Source organism: Arachis ipaensis, chromosome B9 (genome assembly GCF_059453495.1).
Source record: "Arachis ipaensis isolate K30076 ecotype BB chromosome B9, ASM5945349v1, whole genome shotgun sequence".
NCBI lineage: Eukaryota > Viridiplantae > Streptophyta > Magnoliopsida > Fabales > Fabaceae > Arachis > Arachis ipaensis.
In genome coordinates, this window is record NC_142444.1 from 35,011,256 (window position 1) to 35,024,091 (window position 12,836).

Sequence of the window (12,836 nt, forward strand, 5' to 3'; positions counted from 1 at the left end):
CATGAGAGTCCGTAAAGTCTAAACCTTGTCTGTGGTATTCCGAGTAGGACTCTGGGATTGAATGACTATGACGAACTTCAAACTCGCGAGTGCCGGGCGTAGTGACAAACGAAAAAGGAGGGTGAATCCTATTCCAGTATGATCGAGAACCTCAGATGATTAGCCGTGCTGTGACAGAGCATTTGGACCATTTTCACAAGAGGATGGGATGCAGCCATTGGCCACGGTAATGCCTCCAGATGATTAGCCATGCAGTGACAGCGCATCGGACCATTTTCACAGAGAGGATGAAAAGTAGCCATTGACAATGGTGATGTCCTTACATAAAGCCAGCCATGGAAAGGAGTAGGACTGATTGGATGAAGACAGCAGGAAAGCAGAGGTTCAGAAGAACGAAAGCATCTCTATACGCTTATCTGAAATTCTCACCAATGAATTACATAAGTACTTCTATCCTTATTTTCTATTTATTTATTATTATTCGAAAACTCCATAACCATTTGATATCCGCCTGACTGAGATTTACAAGGTGACCATAGCTTGCTTCATACCGACAATCTCCGTGGGATCGACCCTTACTCACGTAAGGTTTTATTACTTGGACGACCTAGTGCACTTGCTGGTTAGTTGTGCGAAGTTGTGAAGTTATGTTTGGACCATGGTTCTGTGCATCCGTTTTTGGTGCCATTGCCAGGGAAAGAACGAACAAATAATTTTACAACCTAATCTGAGTAGCAATTTCGCATACCAAGTTTTTGGCGCCATTGCCGGGGATTGTTCGAGTTTGGACAACTGACGGTTCATCTTGTTGCTCAGATTAGGTAATTTTCTTCTTATTATCTTTTCAAAAGAAAAATTTCGAAAATCTTTCAAAAATTTCTCATCTGTTTTCGAAAATTATTCTAAAATTTTTTAAGAATGAATTCTAGTGTTTCATAGAGCATGTTGAAGCCTGACTGGCTGTAAAGCCATGTCTAAATTCATTTGGACTGGGACTCCCAACCCAATATTATTAAGAGCAAGCTAGTTGTTGCTAATCCACCTGCTGCTGTTTCTGATCCACCTGATTTACATGCTAAAGCTTGACTGGCTATTAAGCCATGTCTAACCCTCAGATTGGAGCTTTAGACTAAGAATGCAAGATTCCTGGAATTCATATTAAAAATTTTGGAATCCTTATTTTTCTTTTTCACAAATAATTTTCGAAAAAATACAAAAAAATTAGAAAATCATAAAAATAAAAAAAATATTTCATGTTTCTTGTTTGAGTCTTGAGTCAAATTGTAAGTTTGGTGTCAATTGCATATTCATTTTGCATTTTTCGAAAAAATCATGCATTCATAGTGTTCTTCATGATCTTCAAGTTGTTCTTGGTGAATCTTCTTGTTTGATCTTGATGTTTTCTTGTTTTGTGTCTTTTCTTGTTTTTCATATGCATTCTTGAATTCTTAGTGTCTAAGCATTAAAGATTTCTAAGTTTGGTGTCTTGCATGTTTTCTTTGCATCAAAATTTTTTCAAAAATATGTTCTTGGTGTTCATCCTGACATTCAAAGTGTTCTTGGTGTTCATCTTGACATTCATAGTGTTCTTGCATTCATCACATATTTTGATCCAAAATTTTCATGCATTGCATCATTTTCATGTTTTTCTCTCTCATCATTAAAATTTCAAAAATGAAAAAAATATCTTCCCTTTTTTCTCTCTCAAAATTTCGAAAATTAGATTTGATTTTTTTCAAAAATTTTTAAAATTCAATTGTTTCTTATGAGTCAAATCAAATTTTCAATTTAAAAATCTTATATTTTTCAAAATCTTTTTTAAAAATCAAATCTTTTTCATTTTTTTATTTATTTATTTTCAAAAATTTTAAAAATATTTTTTAAAAATCTTTTTCTTATCTTTATCACATAATTTTCGAAAATAACATCATCAATTAATGTTTTGATTCAAAAATTTCAAGCTTGTTACTTGCTTGTTAAGAAAAATTCAAACTTTAAGTTCTAGAATCATATCTTGTGATTTCTTGTGAATCAAGTTATTAATGGTGATTTTAAAAATCAAATCTTTCTCAAAACTAATTTCAATCATATCTTTTCAAAAATATCTTTTTATCTTATCTTTTTCAAAATCATATCTTTTTCAAAAATTTGATTTTAAAATATCTTTTCTAACTTTTTATCTTTTCAAAATTGATTTTCAAATTTGTTTCAACTAACTAACTAACTTTTTGTTTGTTTCTTATCTTTTTCAAAACTACCTAACTAACTCTCTCTCTCTAATTTTCGAAAATATCTCCCTCTTTTTCAAAAATTCTTTTTAATTAACTAATTGTCTCAAAATTCAATTTTAATTTATTTCTTCTTTTAATTTTCGAAAATTCTCTTTCTCTCTCATCTCATTCTATTTATTTATTCATCTACTAACATCCCTCCCTCACTCACCAAAAATCCGAACCCTCTCTCTCTGAGTTCAGATTTTCTCTTCTTCTTTTCTTCTACTCACATAAGAGAACCTCTATACTTGGGTAAAAAGGATCCCTATTATTATTATTTTTCTATTCCCTCTTTTTCATATGAGCAGGAACAAGGACAAGAATATTCTTGTTGAAGCAGATCCAGAACCTGAAAGGACTCTGAAGAGGAAACTAAGAGAAGCTAAATTGCAACAATCCAACAAGCACCTTTTAGAAATTTTCGAACAGGAAGAGGAGATGGCAGCCGAAAATAATAATAATACAAGGAGGATACTTGGTGACTTTACTGCACCTAATTCCAATTTACATGGAAGAAGCATCTCCATCCCTACCATTGGAGCAAACAACTTTGAGTTGAAACCTCAATTAGTTTCTCTGATGCAGCAGAACTGCAAGTTTCATGGACTTCCATCTGAAGATCCTTTTCAGTTCTTAACTGAATTTTTGCAGATCTGTGATACTGTTAAGACTAATGGAGTAGATCCTGAAGTCTACAGACTCATGCTTTTCCCTTTTGCTGTAAGAGACAGAGCTAGAGTGTGGTTAGACTCTCAACCCAAAGATAGCCTGAACTCTTGGGATAAGCTGGTCACGGCTTTCTTAGCCAAGTTCTTTCCTCCTCAAAAGCTGAGCAAGCTTAGAGTGGATGTTCAAACCTTCAGATAGAAAGAAGGTGAATCCCTCTATGAAGCTTGGGAGAGATACAAGCAACTGACCAAAAAGTGTCCTTCTGACATGCTTTCAGAATGGACCATCCTGGATATATTCTATGATGGTCTGTCTGAATTAGCTAAAATGTCATTGGATACTTCTGCAGGTGGATCCATTCACCTAAAGAAAACACCTGCAGAAGCTCAAGAACTCATTGACATGGTTGCTAATAACCAGTTCATGTACACTTCTAAGAGGAACCCTGTGAGTAATGGGACGCCTCAGAAGAAGGGAGTTCTTGAAATTGATACTCTGAATGCCATATTGGCTCAGAACAAAATATTGACTCAGCAAGTCAATATGATTTCTCAGAGTCTGAATGGAATGCAAGCTGCATCCAACAATACTCAAGAGGCAGTTTCTGAAGAAGAAGCTTATGATCCTGAAAACCCTGCAATAGCAGAGGTGAATTACATGGGTGAACCTTATGGAAACACCTATAGCCCCTCATGGAGAAATCACCCAAATCTCTCATGGAAGGATCAACAAAAGCCTCAACAAGGCTTTAATAATGGTGGAAGAAACAGGTTTAGCAATAGCAAGCCTTTTCCATCATCCACTCAGCAACAGACAGAGAACTCTGAACAAAATACCTCTAATTTAGCAAACTTGGTCTCTGATCTATCTAAGGCCACTGTGAATTTCATGAATGAAACAAGGTCCTCCATTAGAAATTTGGAAGCACAAGTGGGCCAGCTGAGTAAGAAGATCACTGAAACCCCTCCTAGTACTCTCTCAAGCAATACAGAAGAAAATCCAAAAGGAGAGTGCAAGGCCATTGATATAACCATCATGGGCGAATCCAAGGAAGAAGGGGAGGACGTGAATCCCAAGGAGGAAGACCTCCTGGGACGTCCAGTGATCAATAAGGAGTTTTCCTCTGAGGAACCAAAGGAATCTGAGACTCAACTAGAGACCATAGAGATTCCATTAAACCTCCTTATGCCATTCATGAGCTCTGATGAGTATTCCTCTTTCAAAGAGAATGAGGATGTTACTGAGGAGCAAGTTACCAAGTACCTTGGTGCAATTATGAAGCTGAATGCCAAATTATTTGGTATTGAGACTTGGGAAGATGAACCTCCCTTGTTCACCAATGAACTGAGTGATCTGGATCAACTGACATTGCCTCAGAAGAAACAGGATCCTGGAAAGTTCCTAATACCTTGTACCATAGGCACCATGATCTTTGAAAAGGCTCTGTGTGACCTTGGTTCAGGGATAAACCTCATGCCCCTCTCTATAATAGAGAAACTGAGAATCTTTGGGATGCAAGCTGCTAAAATCTCATTAGAGATGGCAGACAATTCAAGAAAATAGGCTTATGGACAAGTAGAGGACGTATTAGTAAAGGTTGAAGGCCTTTACATCCCTGCTGATTTCATAGTCCTAGATACTGGGAAGGATGAGGATGAATCCATCATCCTTGAAAGACCCTTCCTAGCCACAGCAAGAGCTGTGATTGATGTTAACAGAGGTGAACTAGTTCTTCAATTGAATGAGGACTCTCCTCAAGGACATCCTTCTGTAAACATGGAAAAGAGGCACAGTAAGCTTCTCTCAAAACAGAGTCAACCAGAGCCCCCACAGTCAAACTCTAAGTTTGGTGTTGGGAGGCCACAACCAAACTCTAAGTTTGGTGTTGAACTCCGATATCCAAACTCTAAGTTTGGTGTTGGGGAGTCTCAACAATGCTCTGAACATCTGTGAGGCTCCATGAGAGCCCACTGTCAAGCTATTGACATTAAAGAAATGCTTATTGGGAGGCATCCCAATTTTTATTTCTCTAATTTTATTTTATTGTTATTTCATGTTTTATTAGGTTCATGATCATGTGGAGTCACAAAATAAATAAAAAAATTAAAAACAGAATCAAAAACAGCAGAAGAAAAATCACACCCTGGAGGAGGATCTTACTGGCGTTTAAACGCTAGTAAGGAGCATCTGGCTGGCGTTCAACGCTAGAACAGAGTATGGATATGGCGTTGAACGCCAGAAACAAGCAGCATCCTGGCGTCCAGACGCCAGAAATGCGCAGTGAAGAAGAGCTGGCGCTGAACGCCAGAAACAAGCATCTGGCTGGCGTTCAACGCCAGAAATATGCTGCATCTGGGCGCTGAACGCCCAGAACAAGCATCAATTCGGCGTTTAAATGCCAGAATTGTATGCAAAGGCATTTTACATGCCTAATGGGTGCAGGGATGTAAATCCTTGACACCTCAGGATCTGTGGACACCACAGGATCATCTCAGGATCTGTGAATCTCACAGGATCCCCACCCACCTCACCCTCACTCTCTCCATTCATGGTCATCCCTTCTGTTTTCTATTCACCACTCACATCCATACACACATCCCTCCATCTCCTCCATATCTTCTTCTTCTTCTTCTATTCTTTCTTCTTTTGCTCGAGGGCGAGCAACATTCTAAGTTTGGTGTGGTAAAAGCATAAGCTTTTTATTTTTCCATTACCATTGATGGCACCTAAGACCAGAGAAACCTCTAGAAAAGGGGAAGGGAAGACAAAGGCTTCCACCTCCGAGTCATGGGAGATGGACAGATTCATCTCAAGGGTCTATAGCTCAGTGGTAGAACATGTGGCTGCAAATCAAGAGATCCCTGAGATCCCTCAGGGGATGCACTTCCCTCCACATAATTATTGGAAGCAACTGAGGATAGGAATACCAAAAATCACTAGGGATCAAGCCACAAAGGCAAGGAAGAGACATAGAAGAGCTCAAGGACATCATTGGTTCCTCAAGAAGGAAACGCCACCATCACTAAGGTGGACTCATTCCTTGTTCTTACTTTCTCTGCTTTTTGTTTTCTTTATGTTAAATGCTTATCTATGTTTGTGTCCTATTACATGATCATTAGTATTTAGTAACTATGTCTTAAAGTTATGAATGTCCTATGAATCCATCACCTCTCTTAAATGAAAAATGTTTTAATTCAAAAGAACAAGAAGTACATGAGTTTCGAATTTATCCTTGAACTTAGTTTAATTATATTGATGTGGTGACAATGCTTCTTGTTTTCTGAATGAATGCTTGAACAGTGCATATGTATTTTGAAGTTGTTGTTTAAGAATGTTAAATATGTTGGCTCTTGAAAGAATGATGACAAGGAGACATGTTATTTGATAATCTGAAAAATCATAAAAATGATTCTTGAAGCAAGAAAAAGCAGTGAATACAAAAGCTTGCAGAAAAAAAAAATAGAAAAAAATGGCTAAAAAAAAGAGAGAAAAAGCAAGCAGAAAAAGCCAAAAGCTCTTAAAACCAAGAGGCAAGAGAAAAAAAGCCAATAACCCTTAAAACCAAAAGGCAAGGGTAATAAAAAGGATCCCAAGGCTTTGAGCATCAGTGGATAGGAGGGCCTAAAGGAATAAAATCCTGGCCTAAGCGGCTAAACCAAGCTGTCCCTAACCATGTGCTTGTGGCGTGAAGGTGTCGAGTGAAAACTTGAGACTGAGCGGTTAAAGTCAAGGTCCAAAGCAAAAGAAGAGTGTGCTTAAGTACCCTGGACACCTCTAATTGGGGACTTTAGCAAAGCTGAGTCACAATCTGAAAAGGTTCACCCAGTTATGTGTCTGTGGCATTTTTGTATCCGGTGGTAATACTGGAAAACAAAGTGCTTAGGGCCACGGCCAAGACTCATAAAGTAGCTGTGTTCAAGAATCAACATACTGAACTAGGAGAATCAATAACACTATCTGAACTCTGAGTTCCTATAGATGCCAATCATTCTGAACCTCAATGGATAAAGTGAGATGCCAAAACTATTCAAGAGGCAAAAAAGCTACAAGTCCCGCACATCTGTTTGGAGCTATGTTTCATTGATAGTTTGGAATTTATAGTATATTCTCTTCTTTTAATCCTATTTGATTTTCAGTTGCTTGGGGACAAGCAACAATTTAAGTTTGGTGTTGTGATGAGCGGATAATTTATACGCTTTTTGGCATAGTTTTTAGTAGAATCTAGTTACTTTTAGGGATGTTTTTATTAGTTTTTATGCTAAATTCACATTTCTGGACTTTACTATGAGTTTGTGTGTTTTTCTATGATTTCAGGTATTTTCTGGCTGAAATTGAGGGACTTGAGCAAAAATCAGATTCAGAGGTTGAAGAAGGACTGCTGATGCTGTTGGATTATGACCTCCCTGCACTCAAAGTGGATTTTCTGGAGCTACAGAACTCAAAATGGCACGCTTCTAATTGCGTTGGAAAGTAGACATTCAGGGCTTTCCAGAAATATATAGTAGTCCATACTTTGGGCGAGTTTAGATGACGTAAAAGGGAGTTGAATGCCAATTCTACGTTGCTGTCTAGAGTTAAACGCCAGAAACACGTCACGAACCAGAGTTGAACGTCAGAAACACGTTACAACCTGGCGTTCAACTCCAGAAAGAGCCTCTGCACGTGTAACATTCAAGCTCAGCCCAAGCACACACCAAGTGGGCCCCGAAAGTGGATTTATGCATCAATTACTTACTTCTGTAAACCCTAGTAACTAGTTTAGTATAAATAGGACTTTTTACTATTGTATTAGGATCTTTTGAAAGATCCTGGATTGTATTTTTGATCCTGTGATCACGTTTTGGGGGCTGGCCATTCGGCCATGCCTGAACCTTTCACTTATGTATTTTTCAACGGTAGAGTTTCTACACTCCATAGATTAAGGTGTGGAGCTCTGCTGTTCCTCATGAATTAATGCAAAGTACTACTGTTTCTCTATTCAATTCAACTTATTCCGCTTCTAAGATATTTATTCGCACTTCAATATGAATGTGATGAATGTGACAATCATCATCATTCCCCCACGAACGCGTGCCTGACAACCACTTCCATTCCACCTTAGATTGAATGAGTATCTCTTGGATCTCTTAGTGAGAATCTTCGTGGTATAAGCTAGATTGATGGCGGCATTCATGAGAGTCCGGAAAGTCTAAACCTTGTCTGTGGTATTCCGAGTAGGACTCTGGGATTGAATGACTGTGACGAACTTCAAACTCGCGAGTGCTGGGCGTAGTGACAGACGCAAAAGGAGGGTGAATCCTATTCCAGTATGATCGAGAACCTCAGATGATTAACCGTGTTGTGACAGAGCATTTGGACCATTTTCACAAGAGGATGGGATGCAGCCATTGGCCACGGTGATGCCTCCAGATGATTAGCCATGCAGTGACAGCGCATCGGACCATTTTCATAGAGAGGATGAAAAGTAGCCATTGACAATGGTGATGTCCTTACATAAAGCCAGCCATGGAAAGGAGTAGGACTGATTGGATGAAGACAGCAGGAAAGCAGAGGTTCAGAAGAACGAAAGCATCTCTATACGCTTATCTGAAATTCTCACCAATGAATTACATAAGTACTTCTATCCTTATTTTCTATTTATTTATTATTATTCGAAAACTCCGTAACCATTTGATATCCGCCTGACTGAGATTTACAAGGTGACCATAGCTTGCTTCATACCGACAATCTCCGTGGGATCGACCCTTACTCACGTAAGGTTTTATTACTTGGACGACCTAATGCACTTGCTGGTTAGTTGTGCGAAGTTGTGAAGTTATGTTTGGACCATGGTTCTGTGCATCTGTTTTTGGTGCCATTGTCAGGGAAAGAACGAACAAATAATTTTACAACCTAATCTGAGTAGTAATTTCGCATACCACAACTATAGGCATTGAGGTAGAAGCTCCTGGCAGCTCAGCAGAACTAATTAATTGTCGGATAAAGACACTCATTAGATCTTTATTAGTAAATTTTATTCTCTCTCGTGCTTTTTACTTAATCTTTCCTCTATAGTATATAAGAACTAGTTGATTGTGTTTGCCACTCTATACAACACCAAATGTTGTGTATGTATTTATAGGTCATTGATAAACCACTATTTTATGGTTTATATTGTGTTTAATTGTGTGGTTTTATCATGATCCTTACCCACTTATTCATTAAATTAGCATGAAATTATAATTCCTTCCTGAATTTATAACATGTTTGAAAACTGCTTCCTAGAGACTTTAATTATGTATTTTTAATTCTCCTTTATTCCATTCGATGCCGTGATCTGTGTGTTGAATGTTTCAGACTTTATAGGGCATGAATGAATTGGAGATTGGAAAGGAAGCTAGCAAAAATGGAAGGAACACAAGAATTTGAGGGGATAACCAGCGAGAAGTGACGTGGTCGCATGGCTCACGCGACCGCGCGAAGGAGAGCAAATCGCAGTGACGCGGCCACATGGCTCACGCGGCCGTGCAGATTGGAAAAGCTTAGGCGACGCAGTAGCGTGGACGATGCGAACGCGTGGCAAGGAAAAGCGCGAATGACGCGTCCGCATGGATGACGCGATCGCGTGACATGTGCGATCTGCATAATCTGCAGACTTCGCTGGGGGCGATTTTGGACCTTATTTCGACCCAGTTTTCGGCCCGAAACAGCAGACTAGAGCCAGAGAATATGTAGAAACAAAAGACAGCATTCATTCTACATAATTGACAGTTTTTAGATCTAGTTTTTCCTCCTCTAGGTTTTAGAATTTTACTTTTGGAATTGATCTAAGCATTGGAACATTGAGAAGAGTTATTTTTCCTCATCAAGACTTCGTCATTCTAGTTCGCTCTCTTAACTTGGTTTTATTCTTCCATGTTCTTTGCTTTGTTCAATTTTGTTATTTGAATATTTTCATGATTATTTTATACAAGGATTATTTCTCCCATTTTAATTTATTTTCCATTCCAATAATCATGTCTTCTTTTAATTCCCTTTCATGTGTTATGGATTTATTATTTGCAATGAGTGAGTAGTTTCCCCACTTGATGGGGAGTTGATTGAAAGGAACTCTTGAGTTGGAAGGATTGAAAGAAAAATTGTAATTGGGTTAACTGTTGGATTCTTATCTAATCACTAACACCAATCCCTTTGAACTAAGTGGGTTGTAACTCGTGAATAGATCTAGCATTTCAATTTGTTTGACTTTCCTTTACCTAGTAAGGGATAACTAAACAGAACAACCATTAGTTATAAATTAATCTTGAAATCATCCCATCAATAATAGAGATTCCAACTAATCAACTCCTAGTCAAGGCTTTTATTCATATTATTTAAATTTTCTCTTTTTAATTTTCCCTCTACTTAACTCAACTTCTTGGAACATCTGATTAATAAAATAGCACACTTTTCTGCAACTCGTTGGGAGACGACCTGGGACTTAAACTCACAGTAATTTTTAATTTAAACTCTCTGTGACATATTTCTAAATTGATAGGCAGATTTTCGGTGAGTTAAGAACTATACTTGCAACGTAACCATTTTAATAATTTTTAATTCACCAACTTCTGCCCCTCATCAATTTTTGGCGCCGTTGCCGGGGAGTTGCAATAGAGTGCTAAAGTTATTAATTAGAATTTATTTATCTGCATTTTATTTTATTTTGCTACTATGAGCTGCATGTTTCTTCCGTCAAATGACGAGTTCACTTCCTGATCCGCGCTTGCTCATATTCGATCCTGAAATTGAAAGGACTATTTCACGAATAAGGCGAGAACAGCGTCGGTTAGTCCGCTCTGAGGGCGGATTTGAAAGTGAACTTGAGGAAGAAACCAGCCCCCGTTCTACTGATTCGGTTGTTTTACGTGCAGAAGACATGGCAGCTAGGAGAGTTACCATCCAGGAGGAAGGAGTCCCTGATTTTACAATGCAACCGTTTCAAGCGCATCATCCAGCGGTAGCTACAGATTTTGAAATAAAGACCGCACTACTAAATTTGATGCCCAAGTTTCATGGCCTACCTGCTCAAGAGCCTATCAAGCACTTGAGAGATTTCCAGGCAGCCTGTTCTACTGTCAGGCGTGATGGTACTGATGAAACTTCAATTTTGCTGAAAGCTTTCCCGTTTTCTCTTGAGGGAAAAGCAAGAGAGTAGTACTACACTCAACCTCTAGCAAATGTATCCAACTGGGATACACTCAGAAAGGAGTTTTTGGAGAAATTCTTTCCATCTGAAGTTACTGATAAACTGAGAAAGGATATTTCCACAATTGTTCAGGATGACAATGAAACTCTCTTTGAATACTGGGAGCGCTTCAATAATCTTCTAGAAGCATGCACCCACCACAGGATTGACAAGATAGTGTTACTTAGCTATGTCACACAGGGCATAAGGCCCCAAGATAAGACCACATTGGAAAGTGCTAGAAATGGGTCTATGAAGAAGTACAAGACCACTGATGAGGCTTGGCAATTAATCAGTGATTTAGCTGAATCCACTAGGAACCACAAGCAAAAGCAAGGCCGTTCAAAAGTCGTTGCATAAGTATCCTCTAACAGAGAGACTGCTGCTCTTGCTCAGAGTATATGTGAGATGACCAACTTGCTGAAGCAGATGCAATTGAATCAACAACAAGCTCAGCAAGCTCCTCCACCACAGCAAAACCAACAACTGGTCCCGCAAAAAATTTGTGGAATTTGTGCTGATTGCAGCCATTACACTGATGAATGCCCACAGCTCCAACAAGAAGATAACATGGTGGCATCCACTCATAACTTCTATGACTGCCCCAACCAAGGGTACAATCAAAGTGGAAATAATAACCATGGATGGCAGGACAATTCTAACCAGAATTGGAGGGATAACAATAACAGAGGAGGCAGAGATAATTAGGAAAATCAGAGGTGGAATAATAACAACAACAGGCAGCAGAATCAACCTTACAGAGCACCTCACCTGAGGCAAAACCAAGGACCACAGAACAATCAACAGTAGACATCTCAATTTACTCATTCTTCTTTATCTCCTAATGAAGAGCTACTACAATCTTTTGAGCAAAGACAACAGACCATAGAAAATAACATGAACAGTATTAACGCCAGTCTGAATGGTCTCAACTCTACTTTGCAAGCTCTTATGTCACAGATTGGATCAACGTAAAATTCCAGTAACCAACCTTCAAGCTCCACTGGAATCCCCTCTCAACCATTACCCAATCCAAAGGGAGGCATTAATGCCATCACCCTAAGGTCTGGAACCACACTGCAGGAGAGGAATCAGGAGGAACCAAGCCCATCAGAACACACCTCAGTTGAAGAGGTAGTAGAAATAGAAGATGTTGAAGAGGAAGAGGACATACAGGACATAGCTGAAGAAGAAATAGCTCAACCACAGGAGGAAGCACCAAAAGGCTTAGACACCACAAAAGAAACCACTCCTATTCCATTTCCACAACTTGCAAGGAAGCCCAGGAAGCAGCTGGAACCCGACCCCAAAATGGTAGAAATATTCAAAAAGGTTGAGGTAACTGTTCCTCTTTTTGATGTTATTCAGCAGGTACTTAAATATGCAAAGTTTCTAAAAGACTTATGTATCCATAAAGACAAAATTAATGAATTAGAAACTATTCCTTTAGGTAGTTCTATATCTGCTTTAATGGGAGGATTACCTGAAAAATGTAGTGATCCAGGTCCTTGTATAGTTAGCTGTACTATTGGTGGTGTAGTAATTTATGATTGCATGTGTGATTTAGGAGCATGTGTCAGTATAATGCCTTTGTCTATATATGATGTTTTGAGGCTCCCTCCCTTAAAAAGGTCGGCAGCTCGTTTTGTGTTAGCAGATAAAAGTATTATTACAGTGGCTGGAGTTGCTGA

At 38.7% G+C, this 12,836-nt stretch overlaps 2 non-coding genes across 2 annotated transcripts; both read right to left on the reverse strand.

Moving 5' to 3' along the window:
• Positions 1–3,107: 3,107 nt before the first annotated feature.
• On the reverse strand, positions 3,108–3,215 carry LOC148544268 (small nucleolar RNA R71). Its single transcript, XR_015901503.1, has one exon. It is a non-coding gene; the product is annotated as a small nucleolar RNA R71 (small nucleolar RNA).
• Positions 3,216–11,205: 7,990 nt separating this feature from the next.
• Positions 11,206–11,312, reverse strand: LOC148544269 (small nucleolar RNA R71). Its single transcript, XR_015901007.1, has one exon. It is a non-coding gene; the product is annotated as a small nucleolar RNA R71 (small nucleolar RNA).
• Positions 11,313–12,836: the final 1,524 nt, after the last annotated feature.